This window comes from Nipponia nippon, unplaced genomic scaffold (genome assembly GCF_047370975.1).
Source record: "Nipponia nippon isolate SJK-2023a ecotype South Korea unplaced genomic scaffold, ASM4737097v1 scaffold_1, whole genome shotgun sequence".
NCBI classification, from domain to species: Eukaryota; Metazoa; Chordata; class Aves; order Pelecaniformes; family Threskiornithidae; genus Nipponia; species Nipponia nippon.
The window spans coordinates 93,739,102-93,751,844 of NW_028262290.1; the positions used below are offsets into that span (position 1 = coordinate 93,739,102).

General features: G+C 40.2%; 1 protein-coding gene across 7 annotated transcripts in view; it reads right to left on the reverse strand.

Annotated features, from left to right (window-relative positions):
* The window catches only part of LYRM4 (LYR motif containing 4), a 95,871-nt gene that overhangs the window by 15,585 nt on the left and 67,543 nt on the right, over positions 1-12,743 (reverse strand). The window contains exon 5 of one of the 7 annotated variants that reach the window (XR_015705920.1): positions 10,380-11,342. The exons of the other annotated variants lie outside the window; for them this stretch is intronic. The gene's annotated coding sequence lies outside the window, so the exon portion shown is untranslated. Of the gene's footprint in view, positions 1-10,379; positions 11,343-12,743 lie in introns of those variants that run through there. 7 annotated transcript variants of the gene reach the window in all.

Genomic DNA, 12,743 nt, shown 5'->3' on the forward strand with positions numbered 1-12,743 from the left:
GAATGCCTGCTTTCTGGAATGGAGGTGGTCAGGTTGGATTGGAGCACCCAGGAGAATAGGGGAAACAGTTCCTTCCTCGTATCATCACTTCTTTCGAAGTGATCCCATCTGTAGAGGCAGATGACAAGTGTCACAAACCCCAAAGCATTTCAAAGAGAAAAGAATGGCGTAAGAGAGAGAAGAGAACATAACCACTGTGGTACCAGATCAGTTCAAGGATCCATCTTTTCCAGTATGTTGTCCCCACCACCGGCCACCAGCAGCTCCTCAGGGAAAGGGAGCATGAATGTGACACACATGTGTACACCCTTCTGCTGGAATGCCTCCTCTGCTTCCAGTGACCACAACTTTTTGACAACTTCAGGGCCATGTAGCTACAACCATACCACCATTTTAACAGGCTTGATTAATTTGTCTGCTCCCTGTTTGAACTCATCTACCTATTGGCCTCCCCAGCGTACTGTGGCAATGAGTTCTACCATATAAATGTGCAGTTTGTACTTCGTTTGAACTCTCAAGCTTGATGGCTGATCATTTTGCTTAGACCTTGTAAAACAGTAAAACCACTAAAAAAATGTCACTCCATTTTTATTTTCCTCAGAAATATTTTCCTCTTGGGAGAGCTTTCAAGTGACAAGTTCCTCATGGGAAGATTCCTTCCTTTGTGTACAAATATCCAGATACCAGGAAGGAGGATAACAGCCTACACCAGAAGTACTCAACCAGCTGACATCCATGCGGTCAGGAGCAGAGAAAGCGGGACTAATAACTGACATCATATCTGAACAGGCTGGGAGAGCACCTTGACACCTGCAACCGATCTGACAGCAGAAACCGGTTCAAGTAGGAAAAGGCAACCTGACTGACTGCTCTTACTACTATTAAGGCAGAGTCTTTCAGAGTGCCCAGCTGTGTCTAGTTACCACACTGGTTTCAGAAAGTCTATTGTATTGGAGGGGACCGGTGGAATAAATACAGTGTGACCTTGTGTGGTGAATGCCAGGGTGTGGTGGCTCACAGGCAAAGGAAAGCATCCTTCACCATCTTATTTATGATGTGTATTTGGTCCTGTATCCTGTGAGGCTCGGTGCTGGGGACTGCCACAGAACCAGCAGGAAGATGATACTGGCTCACCTGATGGTTTCGCCTTCCAGGAAATTCACATGCAACTTAAAATTGTTACAGGCCTGTCTGGCCTGCATCGACCTGTGATTTCCAGGGCACACCACTTATGTGTCAGTGAGAAGAGAAATTTGGTTATTTTCCTCTGTTCATCGGTTACCCTCTGCTATCACGAGAGTGCTTGATGAGGAAGACAGCCTGACCCATTTAAGACAGACGCTTTTTGTGGCAAGATTTGGCCGTTTTGCCCTTGCAACGGAATCCACGAAACCGGATCTCCTCCCAAACACATCCAAGTGCTTGAACTTTTTGTCCTTTGGCCTACTCGTAAATGTCAATTCTTCTGCAGCCAGTGCTTCAACAGAATCAGAGTTGGAGTATATGCAAAAGTATTCGTACTCTGACCATGCCAGGTGGTATTTTCTCAACCCATTCAGTGGCTCTGGGTGTAGTGGCCAGCTGCTACTAAGCAACTCGTGCTATATCTATAATTTTTTTGTTTTAGAGAATGGCAATTATAGCTAACCCTGAAGACAAGACATTTTTTGAAGATGACTATTGCTTCAAAATCCACATTGTAAACAATTGGTATAAATTACTTTTGAAAATTTTTTAAATGGGCTTGGTGCTGATTTGCCAGAGCTGAGGCCATTGTTTAACCCAGCACCAGTCAAAGGGGATTTTCTCAGATACTAAAAAATGGTGACAACCGTGGTTGTGCCACAGGCTTTCATTGCTCTTCCAGACTAAAATTATAGTCAGAAAAAAAATACCTGCCCTTACTTGCACAGACACAGGGAAGATTTGTGGTAGACTTCACGCTAACATAGTCTCTGAAGTTTTCCCCTGTTGTTCCTCTGCTTATAGGACTGGTAACTATTTGTGAAAGAGCAACTTCCTAAGCCATACCCACCTACAACCACGGAGCATCTGGACCAGGCAGGGAGTTCAATCTTACAGTTCCCTCAGGTTGGAGGCTCCCCACTGACAACATCTGTCCAGAAGAACAAACAGATGGCCAACTTCTCCAGACTTTTCTGCCCACCTGACCTGATGTTCTTTACACCAGTCACTTGGGCAGATTTAAAACAGGCTGATAAAATCCCCTGGGTAAATTAAAGAGTTAATTATGTGACAATACTTCTTGGTCCTAAACATGGGGCTTAATCACTGGGGCTCTCTATGCACTTTCACTACGACAGAAAATGTATTATCCTCAAGATACTACATTTGCCAATTTGCCGTACAATTCCAGGGTTAACTGACAACTTCTTGCCATTTCTGAAAGCAGTTTGACAGATTTTTTCCAGGCAGTCTGACACTGCCTACAGCAAATCTACATGAGGACAATAATACCTACTGCTCACAAGTAAAAGAAAAAGCTCTCAACTCAGCAAGACTTATGTTTCTTAAAAAAACAAACAAACAAAAACCTTACAAACTGGTGCACAGGATCTTCTGTACAAATCAGCATTTATAGACTAATATTTCTCACTTTGTTGCAAGCTCACAATCCAATCAATAGTTATATTAAAATATACCAGCAAGGAAAAAATACAAAGAAGTCCGAGTTAGCCAATGAGGAATTTCGTTAAACTGCAAGCATGCAAATTAAATTTAACTAATAAGTTAAAATTTTCTAATCTTGATTTTTGAGCATGTATATTCTTCCCTCCATAAACTCATTCTTTAACTGCATAATTAGTTATAGGAAAATTCTTTCAAGTAACATTTAAACCATTTTCCTAAGCCTAGCAGGCTTTTATGGTTTATATTGTCTGCATTTGTGCTGGTAGCAACTTCTGAAGCTGCCAACTCACTTCTACAGCGGAGTAAAGATATTAAGTTCTCACAAGTTCCTGCGGATACCTGGCAACCGCCTACAGGAGAAAACCAAATTAATAGCTTCTCTGGAGGAAAGGCTACAGCTTAAGTGCAAGTCTCTCTGTTTAGCCACCAGAGAATCAACTGGGAGAGGGAAGTTGTAAATGTTTGAACTACAGGGTGAGCTCACACAAGACCTTTTAAGTGATGAGAGAACCACGATAATCGAGCCATAAGACCCAACAACACAGAAAAACAGATTTCCTAAATTCACATGTCCACAAACAGTCTTTTTAAAGTTCAGACAGGACAGACCAGCAAGCTACCACCAAATACGGGAAGGTATATTCAGAGTCACCGCTGACTCCTAGGTGTTCCTCCCCATGCAGTGGCTAGGTACCTCCTCACCTACCTTTCATTACCGGTCCCCACTTCCAGTGCCAGCTAAAACTACCTTCTGCTGAACGCAGGGCAAAAGCCACGCAATGCGATGGTCGCAAACTGAGGTCACTCCTTTCCTGCAGACTCACACTGTCCCACAGGGTGGCAAATACCTGCCCATCTCTCTCTAGTTTAGATACAAACCCTCTAACATCTATAAATTGGAAGCACCCACCACAACAGCTTGTATCTCACTGTGTTACTTTGTCCCAGCTGATGTTAAGGGACATAAATTCAATCTTTTTCAGTCACAGAGGGAAACGTTGAATTGTTAAAGAATATTACAAGAGACAGACTATAACTTGCCCTAATTACTACAGCCTGCCTGAGTCACTATGAAAGTGTTACAAAACTTCCCATGCAAACTGAAGAAGTTAATCTTGGAGACAAGAATGATAAATACTGTGCTTTCATCAAAAAATGTTTTTCCTTTGAACTTCTGATTACACAATAATAATGTATTTATCATTTTAGGGAGAAACTTTCTCAGCAAATACAGTGATAACACATTTATCATTTTCTGTGGCTCAGATGATAATTGACATAATTTCTTCTTAGGGCCCCCCTTCCCACCACCCAGCTAAACTCTGATGCCTTAGTTCTACAGTGATGCCAAGTTTCCTTTCATTACAAAGGCAATGAAGGACTGCAGAACAACTCCTTAAGCCGTGGTCTAGTTAAAAAAGTGCAGAGCAAAATAGTCTGAGCAGATGCAACGTTTGGCTTGGCTCATGTTAGATTAATGAGTTTTCTACTTTATGCTTTTATACCTGAAAAGTGAATGAATGTATTTTCAGTCTTTGTCTTAGTCTACTTTCCTTAAAAAAAAGGTGCAGCCCCTGCACACGATACAGCCCTGAAGTAACCCCGCCAAAGAGGCATCACCCTTACAAAAAGGGTCTTGAGCAGTTAGTGCATGCACGAATACAGCCCAGGAGGAAAGCGAAGTCAGGTCGCTCTGGATCTGACAGCGGAGCCTAGGTTCTTGAGTACAGGTTTCTAAGGCAATAGTCAGTTAAATGCATAGAATAAAATGATGGTGTTCAATAGCATCCAGTGTCCCACCTGCAGTCACTGGTTTCATGGTAAGGGAACTGGGGGAAGGGAAGCTAGTTCTTAATGTGATAGCAAATCATCACTTACAGGTCTGTTCACAAGTTGAGAAGGCCAGAAACAAGTACTAGCAGGCCACAGCTAATGTAAACAAATAAAACAAAATCAAAACCAAACATTAGTCAATGTCAGACAAGAAGAAACCATCTTTTGGAGGGTAAAAAGATACTGACAAAAACTGGCAATAAATTAGAAATGATCCTTATTTTCAGGAGGCAGGAGCTTTCCATCTGCTTCAAAACACAGTAAGACCCCTTGACAGACACCATTTACTGCTAAGTTAAATGATGGGAAAGAAAATGCTACGTATGAGTGCCCAGAATTTTAACACACTGCATTTGCTTTTACATCCATAAAGGACCATCTCTACACTGTTAAATGCTGAGAACATCAATTTGACTGAACGTGTTTTGCTTCTGCTTTAAAAATATAAGACGGGAAAAAGTCCCTGGCATAGAGATTTGGTCTCTCTGTGCCAATAATGCTAGTCAATATTAGCATGTAAGTTTTTAATGATTCCCTATACTGTTTGATTACCCACTCCCAAAAAATACCTTAATTAGCAGAAATATTGATTTTACAACGTTCAGTCCTACAAGCTTAAGAAATATGAGCCGATAAACCCAGTCCTGAATAATAAAAAATTAAACTGATATAGTAATAAAATTGTAACAAAGGGAAAATGTCCTCCTGCATCTAAATTGAGTTGCAGTAGACAACGTTTTAAATAATTTTAGTGTGAATCCTGCTGAGGCAATCATTTATGGAGTGCTGCCCTGCCAAGCAAGTCACCAAGTGCTCCTTGAGAGGATGTGATTGTACTGTTGCCACAACGTACTGTCTGGTTCAAAATATTCTCCCTGAAGTATAATAGGGTCATAGCACAAAGCAAACGGTGCCAAAGGTCTAGCTGACAAGCTTTTCCTATCAAGGAGAAAAGCCACCTGGTCCAAATTCAGTTTTTAAAAAGAATGACAGAAAGTTAGTGCTTTTGCATTCAGCATACAAAAAAAATCCTGTCAACAATTTTTTCCAGATTTCTGTCTAATAAAAATAAACTTTCTCTTTTATATGAATAGTAAATTCTGAGCATCTTTTCAGTCTTACAAACCATAGCATAGTTACAGTCAATGGACACATGTTTAAAATAGCAAAAAGAACTTTACTTTTCGTAACATTAACTCTAACAGATAGACTTTTAAGTCTGAAGGGACAAGCATATATATCAATGTTACCTTCTGTTTTAAAGCAGCCACAGTACTGCCAGTAATTCCCGAGATAAAGCTGTAACTATTTAAGCTACAGAACCTTCACTTCTTTTAAATTCTGCATTTGCACGAGTGTATTTGAAATAAAATGTTAGCTGCCTTCTGTAATAAAAGATTAAACACTCTAATTAAGTGCCCAGAACGATCATTTAGTGGAAGACTCTTGTCACTTCATATGTTTTTGTAAAAAAATAGACACCTCGCCCCCCTTCCTCATTTCTTTAAAGGACCAACCTACATCGCTAGGTCAGCACTCATAGAAAAGGAAGGAGCAAATGGTTTTTAAGTAAAAAGAACACATTTTAATCCATTCTTCCTTGAAAGTAAATGTATCTTTCAGGAGAGATAAAAAGCATGTCTTAGCTGTAAGTAAGTCCTTATGTAAAGAACTAAAGCAAATAACTAAATCCTGGCTAATATTTGACAGCTGCTGCCTTACGGAAACACTGAGGTCTGCAAGGACAGTGACAGAATGATTAAATGGTAAAACAGTATGTCAGCTGTCAAAGAGATTAAAAACCAACAGCCTGTGTAACAGCAACAACAAAAAAGATCAACAGGACAACGGCAAGCAGTGGCATCAGCATTACCAGAAACGTGTGTGTAAAAGAGGCTTTAGTTCCTATTTCAGCATCTAAGCGAGTACCTTAATTCTCAAGCATTCTGAGGTGTGGAAGGCAGCAAGATCTACTAAGGTTCAGCCCATTTAACAAATTATGTTTGTCTAAACATCAACTTGGGAACTCTTTTTTTTTTTTTTTTCTTCCCCCCTTTTCTTTGTAAAGAGCTGTTTGGCACCGCGGGCGTTAGCAGCCGGTTCTGAGTGTTGGGTGCTGGAGCAGGCCCCCTCCCCGCTGCTGGAGAGCAGCAGCCTCGGGGCCTGGGGCACCGCTGCTGGGAGGGAGCCCATGCGGAGCGGCTCCGCGCCTGCTGCTCCCTGATGCTCAGGGTTACTGGATGGCGCTGCGGGTGCGTTGACACGTCCGTAACGCTGGTTATGAGTCATATACACAATGCGACACAACTGGGACTCTAAAATGGAACCACAGGCAGAGCGTACACTGGCATATTTCCTTCCCACTTGCAGTAACCAAGACTCTGGATCTTGACTCCTTTGCTTCTCCAGAAAAATGTGTCACACAGTCAAAACCAACTAGAGGGGCAGGCTACGGGAAGTATTAAAACCCTCCTATGACTGTATATGAACAAGAGGTGGTCTAAAGAAGTTTTCTTATGGCTGCCCATGCCCCTTCAGTTCCACCTATGTCAGAACAGCTGCTCTAAGTCCCAATGCAAAAGGTAAACTGGGGGGACGGCCAGTATACGCACAACCCCGAGCAGACCTGCACTAAAAGACGTTTAATGAAGAGCTGTATGGACTGTCAGCATCAGTCAAGAGCTGATACACGCAGAGTCTCTCCCTGTTGTCTACAACAGGCAACTGTGAGAATGGCATCCAGAGGGCAGCTGATTTGGGGAGTTTCTGGGTGATGGCTCTAGGCTAGACTAGGTACGCAACTACAGTCACCCTGTGGGCTTCCTACAGATGCTAGCGCAGAGTTGCAAGCGAGCAACGTTGTAGCAGCTGAAGCTTTCAACGAGCTGTTTCAAAGTTTTCCTTCAGATTGTTTTAGCTTTAGGTTATGTTCTTGTTTTCCTTTCATTGACTTTATTGAGAAGATTAACGATGAAAACCAGATTTATCGGAACTTGCTTCTGTATGTGAATGGTACCTTCAAAGTTCATCTAGGACCTGGCAATAGAGTTCTTAAGGCTGCTAATAAAACTCATAAATGCTTTATTTTAATGGATGCAGCATGCTGCTTGTACTGATCTTAGCTATTTCCTAGAAAAATCTTGACTTACGTTCCTTAATTAGTAGAATTTACTGAGAAATTAATACACAGGACAGGTAGATGCATGGACTTAATTAATAAGGCAGCAAATAATGTAAACAGAAATAAAATATTATCTACTTAAAAATAATTAGGTAAATAGATTCCTATAGAGAAAGCAGGTTTTAGGTCATAATCAGTGCAATCGTAACAACTGAAGTGGACTGGGTACTGATTTCTACCTGTTACTACATCTTCCGATTTTCACTTTTTTAGTGTTTTGTACTAAACATGGCATAGCATTTTCAGCACTGCAAACTTTTTTCTTAAATCAGTAATTTGAAAAAAATATGTTCAGTTCTGTGACAGCACATTTCATCATAGGTAATTCAAAACATTTTTCCAAATGGATCAGTTAAATTTCACAAGTTTGCTGTGATGTAATGCAATAAACCCACCTTTTTTAACCCCTATCTAGTTAGACTTTCTGGTAGAAAACTTGAGTATTTGCATGTAAACAAAAAATGATTTTTCAGCCGTCAGGTCTGTTTGACATTGAGAAGAATGTCGTCAGCACTCGCAAGCTACTTTTAGTTCCTGCTGATCAGATCCATGCTGCTGTCTCTGAGTCAGGTTACAGAGGGTGAGTGGATAAAATTTGAGAAAAGTGAATCAGAGGACCCAAGTGGTGCACAAATGAAGGTGAAATGTTACTATTTTGTCTAAAATATTCATTATCAATTATAACTTTTGTCCTTACAGATTTTTCTGTTGACATAAGTTCCTGATCCAAAGAGAGCACGAGAACGAGGCAGAGGCTGATAATTTCTAATATGGATGATGATTTACAACTGAAAAATCAAAGACAGTGATCTGGTCAGGTCACTACTCCATTATCATTGCCCTGTTACTGAATGTTGTAAGAAGATGGGCATACTTAGAAGACCTTTTAAGAATGCCAGCAAGAAGCTTCTTAAACAGTATTTTCTTGCAGCTGCAGAGCAACTTAGAAATGTTCTCTTGTAGTACAACCATAACTGCAATAACACGAATACAAAGGCCTTGCAAAAGCAAGCATCAAGTAAAAATGACTGGTGGTGTCTGCAGGAAGGAAACAGCTTAGACGTGGGCCTTCCAAGGCACACAGTCCTTTCAGGTCTCCTCTTCGAACCACGAAAGAAGTTAAACCACACAAAACAAAACTAACATCTCCAGATTTGTCTCAAGACTTCAAGCATGGCTGCCGAGTTACACACCTATGCTGGCAGCCAGCAGCTGTGCATGTAGGAGGAGACTACGTACCCTCACCGATGTCTCCAAACTGCAGCTATTAAAGGACGATATATTGTGGACAGGAAATGGGGAAATGACTGCATTTGTTCTTAGAAATCTCCGGCCTCTCAAAGCATGCATTATTCCATATGGTATTATCCCAGGCGAGCAGGTAGGTATCTAATGACTAGATTTTCTTGCACGGTCAAGTTCTTAAGCATGAGACTGATGGTTCAAAAACACAACTTAGAGTCAAGTGGAACTACTGCCATTATTTGTCATAAAAACCCAAATCTATTTCTCTCAGTTGTAATGTACTGATACAACCTTCCAGCAGTCTCTCAGGTTGTGAGAGACAAAACCCCAAGTGAATACAATTTTACAGTGTTACTTTCCTCACAATCTTTGGTGTTCAAGTGTGTATGCTAACACATTGATCCATGTCAGGAATGTAACCGACAGGCGGCAGAAGAAACGTCTGCTGCCTCAGCTAGTTCTTGCAGTGCCAACTCACTGTACAGCTCAAGAGGCTCAAATGGTTTCCCTGTTGTTAATCTTCGGGTATAATGAAAAATAAGCTGGAGGACAAGGATGTGTGAAGTGTTCTATGCTCCTGGTCTACAGATTCACTTTATGCTTTGCTGTTATCCAGCATCAATCCAAATTACAATAAAGTGGACATACAGTTATTCATTCATAAAATTCAAAACTGGCAACATCAAACATTTATTAAAGACCCAGGTGTGGAAATAAAAGAAAAACCACAATTAACCTATCTACACTGAGGTAGGTTACATCAAAGATACCTCTCTTCCTCCTTCGCCTTACCTTTTCCTTTCCTTACAAGATGGCAGACAGGTTTCCAGCCTTTGCCCATGTTCCCCCTTCCTGGCAAAGTACCTTAGCTTTTACAACTGGTTCATGACTGGGAACACATCCACTCACCCCACCTCTGTGCAACGAATGATATCCAATCTCTCTCTCTTCAGCAAAGCATAACTTAATATATAACTTCTAACTTTTATATCGTGTGCCAAATGCATTACAAATGTTGGTGCCCTGAAATCTAGCAGCATTTTATTATGCAAAACTGAACAAAATTCACCTTGTAAAATACTAGTATTTCATGCCAAATGTATTAAGAATAATGCCGTATTGATGAATGCACTAATCTTCTTAACCTTTGTAAAGGAAATGCAGGGTTCTGACTCCATTAGGCCCCCTCACTTTACTGGCCTTGATAGCCATGAATGTGGCTGCAGAAGGTACAAATATCCGTAAAGGTCCTTCTCTGACCACATAAACTAAGATGCAAAATAGAATCACCAATCTACTTCTTATGTACGTTAAATAATCAAGTAACTTAAACCAGGTTACATTTAATAGGTGATTTTTAACACACAGCTCAAATTCCCGAGGTTATTTTCCTGCTGTATTTTCTGAGTAAGCATAAAGTAGCCTTGAAATAAGAAAAAAAAACCCCACAACCCACAACAAAGCAATAAAACATAGAACCATACAGCATATCTGATAAAAGAATTCTAATTCAGCACAGAAGGAGAAGCAAGGAACAACTGAACAACTTTATTTTATTTTAGAAAAATCAAATTCACAAGTTAGAGCAGAACTTGGGCAGGTCTAAATCGACATTTTCTGCAGGAGAAATATTGCCTAAGCTCTTTTAGAACTTGCTTGCATGCCAGAGCAAATATTTTCACTTCATTGAACTTGCTAGGCAACTCCCCAACATAAAGTATATGGTAAAAACACTCTCCAGCAATATCAAGCCTGGAATATTTATTAAAAACATTTGTGATCTATGACAACAAACGCTAATTCTGCACATATTCAAATTATGAACTCCACTTTGTGTATTAAATAGCACAACAGAACCTCATCTAAAAAAGGTTTTCATAGGGGAGAAGAAGAGGTGGTGGTGAGTGGGTGCTCTTCTGTACATTATTGCTAAGATTTGACCTCGTGAGCCACCGCTGACTAAAATTAGCACGCTTCATTTCGAGCTTGTTTGGATGCACAGTGTACTATGTTCCACTGCTCTACAGTAGAATTAGCAGCAGGATTTAGAAGCATTATAAGGTATTTTCTTATGAAAAAATAAAGGGCATATTAGGACATAAGCTGTGATTCTGTCTGTACTTTTCTCTCTGATATACCTAACATCGTGCAGGCCTGAATGACTACACCTTTCCATCTGCACCACGAAAAATTAGGATACATGAATTACCTACCACTGTAGCCTCTAAATAATAAAAATGTTAGTGTGGAAGAGGATCTGTTGTTGTGGTCTTATACAGGACAGCTTATATAATAATACCATCACATTCTAGGTCCCAATACTTTGGAATACCTAGTCAATTTAGAAAAAAACTTGTTCTTGCTTAACCGTTATGATTCTTCAAGATCCATCAAGTTCACATCCTGTTCTTCTCTGACTCTGTGGTTGACCCTGTTAAGTAGAGGGAACAGGGAGCTTTCATATGACTGAACAAAGAATTACTATCATCCAGTTTCACAACATGGTTGAATGTAATGTTCAATGGTATTTATTTAAGCAAGAAGTACCTTTCTGAAATGGACTGAATGACTGCTGGTGCTTTCGTTTGCCGACAGTGAATTTCACCCATTCTTGATAGATACGTAGGCGAAATAGGAAGATTTCTACCATATACAAACCCAGAAGGAACATTTATTAGTGTTAACAATGGAAGACAGCATAAAACATACCTGCCTTTGGGGAGGCTGATTTCTAGGTTTTTTGGTGCTGAGCCTTTGTATCGTACACAAAGTTAATAGCAAAATGGCTATTACTGTCTTCATGGTTAAAGCCTGGTTCTTACAAAGACAGAAAGCTTGTTTATGTGGATTGTTATTTGCTGGGCTCTGATCCACATTCTCAGTGGAAACCCATCTTGGCAAAAGTGCTGTGAATTTCATTCTTGTCCTTGAAAGGATCACACAAGAAACGCACATAGACAGACCAGTTTTTGAACGCTTGACGTTTCTGACCAAGAATTACAACAAATAGGAAAGAAAGAAAGGACAAGATTGTAGTCACTGTTGTCTTAATACTTCAAAAGTAGAAATGTTAAAGACAGAAAAATCAAGTACCTTACATTTTTAAAAATTATCCAGTGGAGTTTGGGGACTTCTTATAGTTTGACAAGCTTTTCCATAAAACCCCAAAACCCCTAACCAAGCAACCCATCCCTACCGATGCCCATTCCTTGCTTTGTTTTTCATCTTCTTTTATAATGGCATCCAACTATCAGATTGTAAATCCTGTACAACCACAAAAATAGCAATGCTTTTCACAGTGGTTTTTACTTCCCTTTGGACTGAAACTATCCTGGAAGAAAAGGAGAAGAAAAAGGGAATTCACTATTGTACTTGCCTAATGGCCAATTTCTGTAAACTTCTGTAAGTAAAGCACAGAAACAGCTTGTCCATTTTTGGGTTTCACAGCAGAAATTAGAAACTGAATAACAGCTGGGCATTGATCAGATGAGTTTTGGGAAATGAGGACTAGGTGATACAAATTGGATCAGATGTAGAATATGCAGAACAGACCTTCACATTAGACTATATTCACAGACATAAGCTAGCAGAAGATATTTGGGAAGATGACACTAGAGCAAAGGGAGTAGAAAAATGTACTGACGTAATCCCTGCACTTAAAAAACTCGTGATAGAAGATTACGAAGTGACATGCAGAAGGTCCCAAAGACAAGGAAGAAAAAAATACTGTGGGAATGGTGATATTGTCTCTGGGCATCCTGACAGTACTAACTGCTTCGTCTTCAAGAAGCAGTTTTCTGGGGTGAAGGGGGAAAGAAATAGGTTGGTTGGT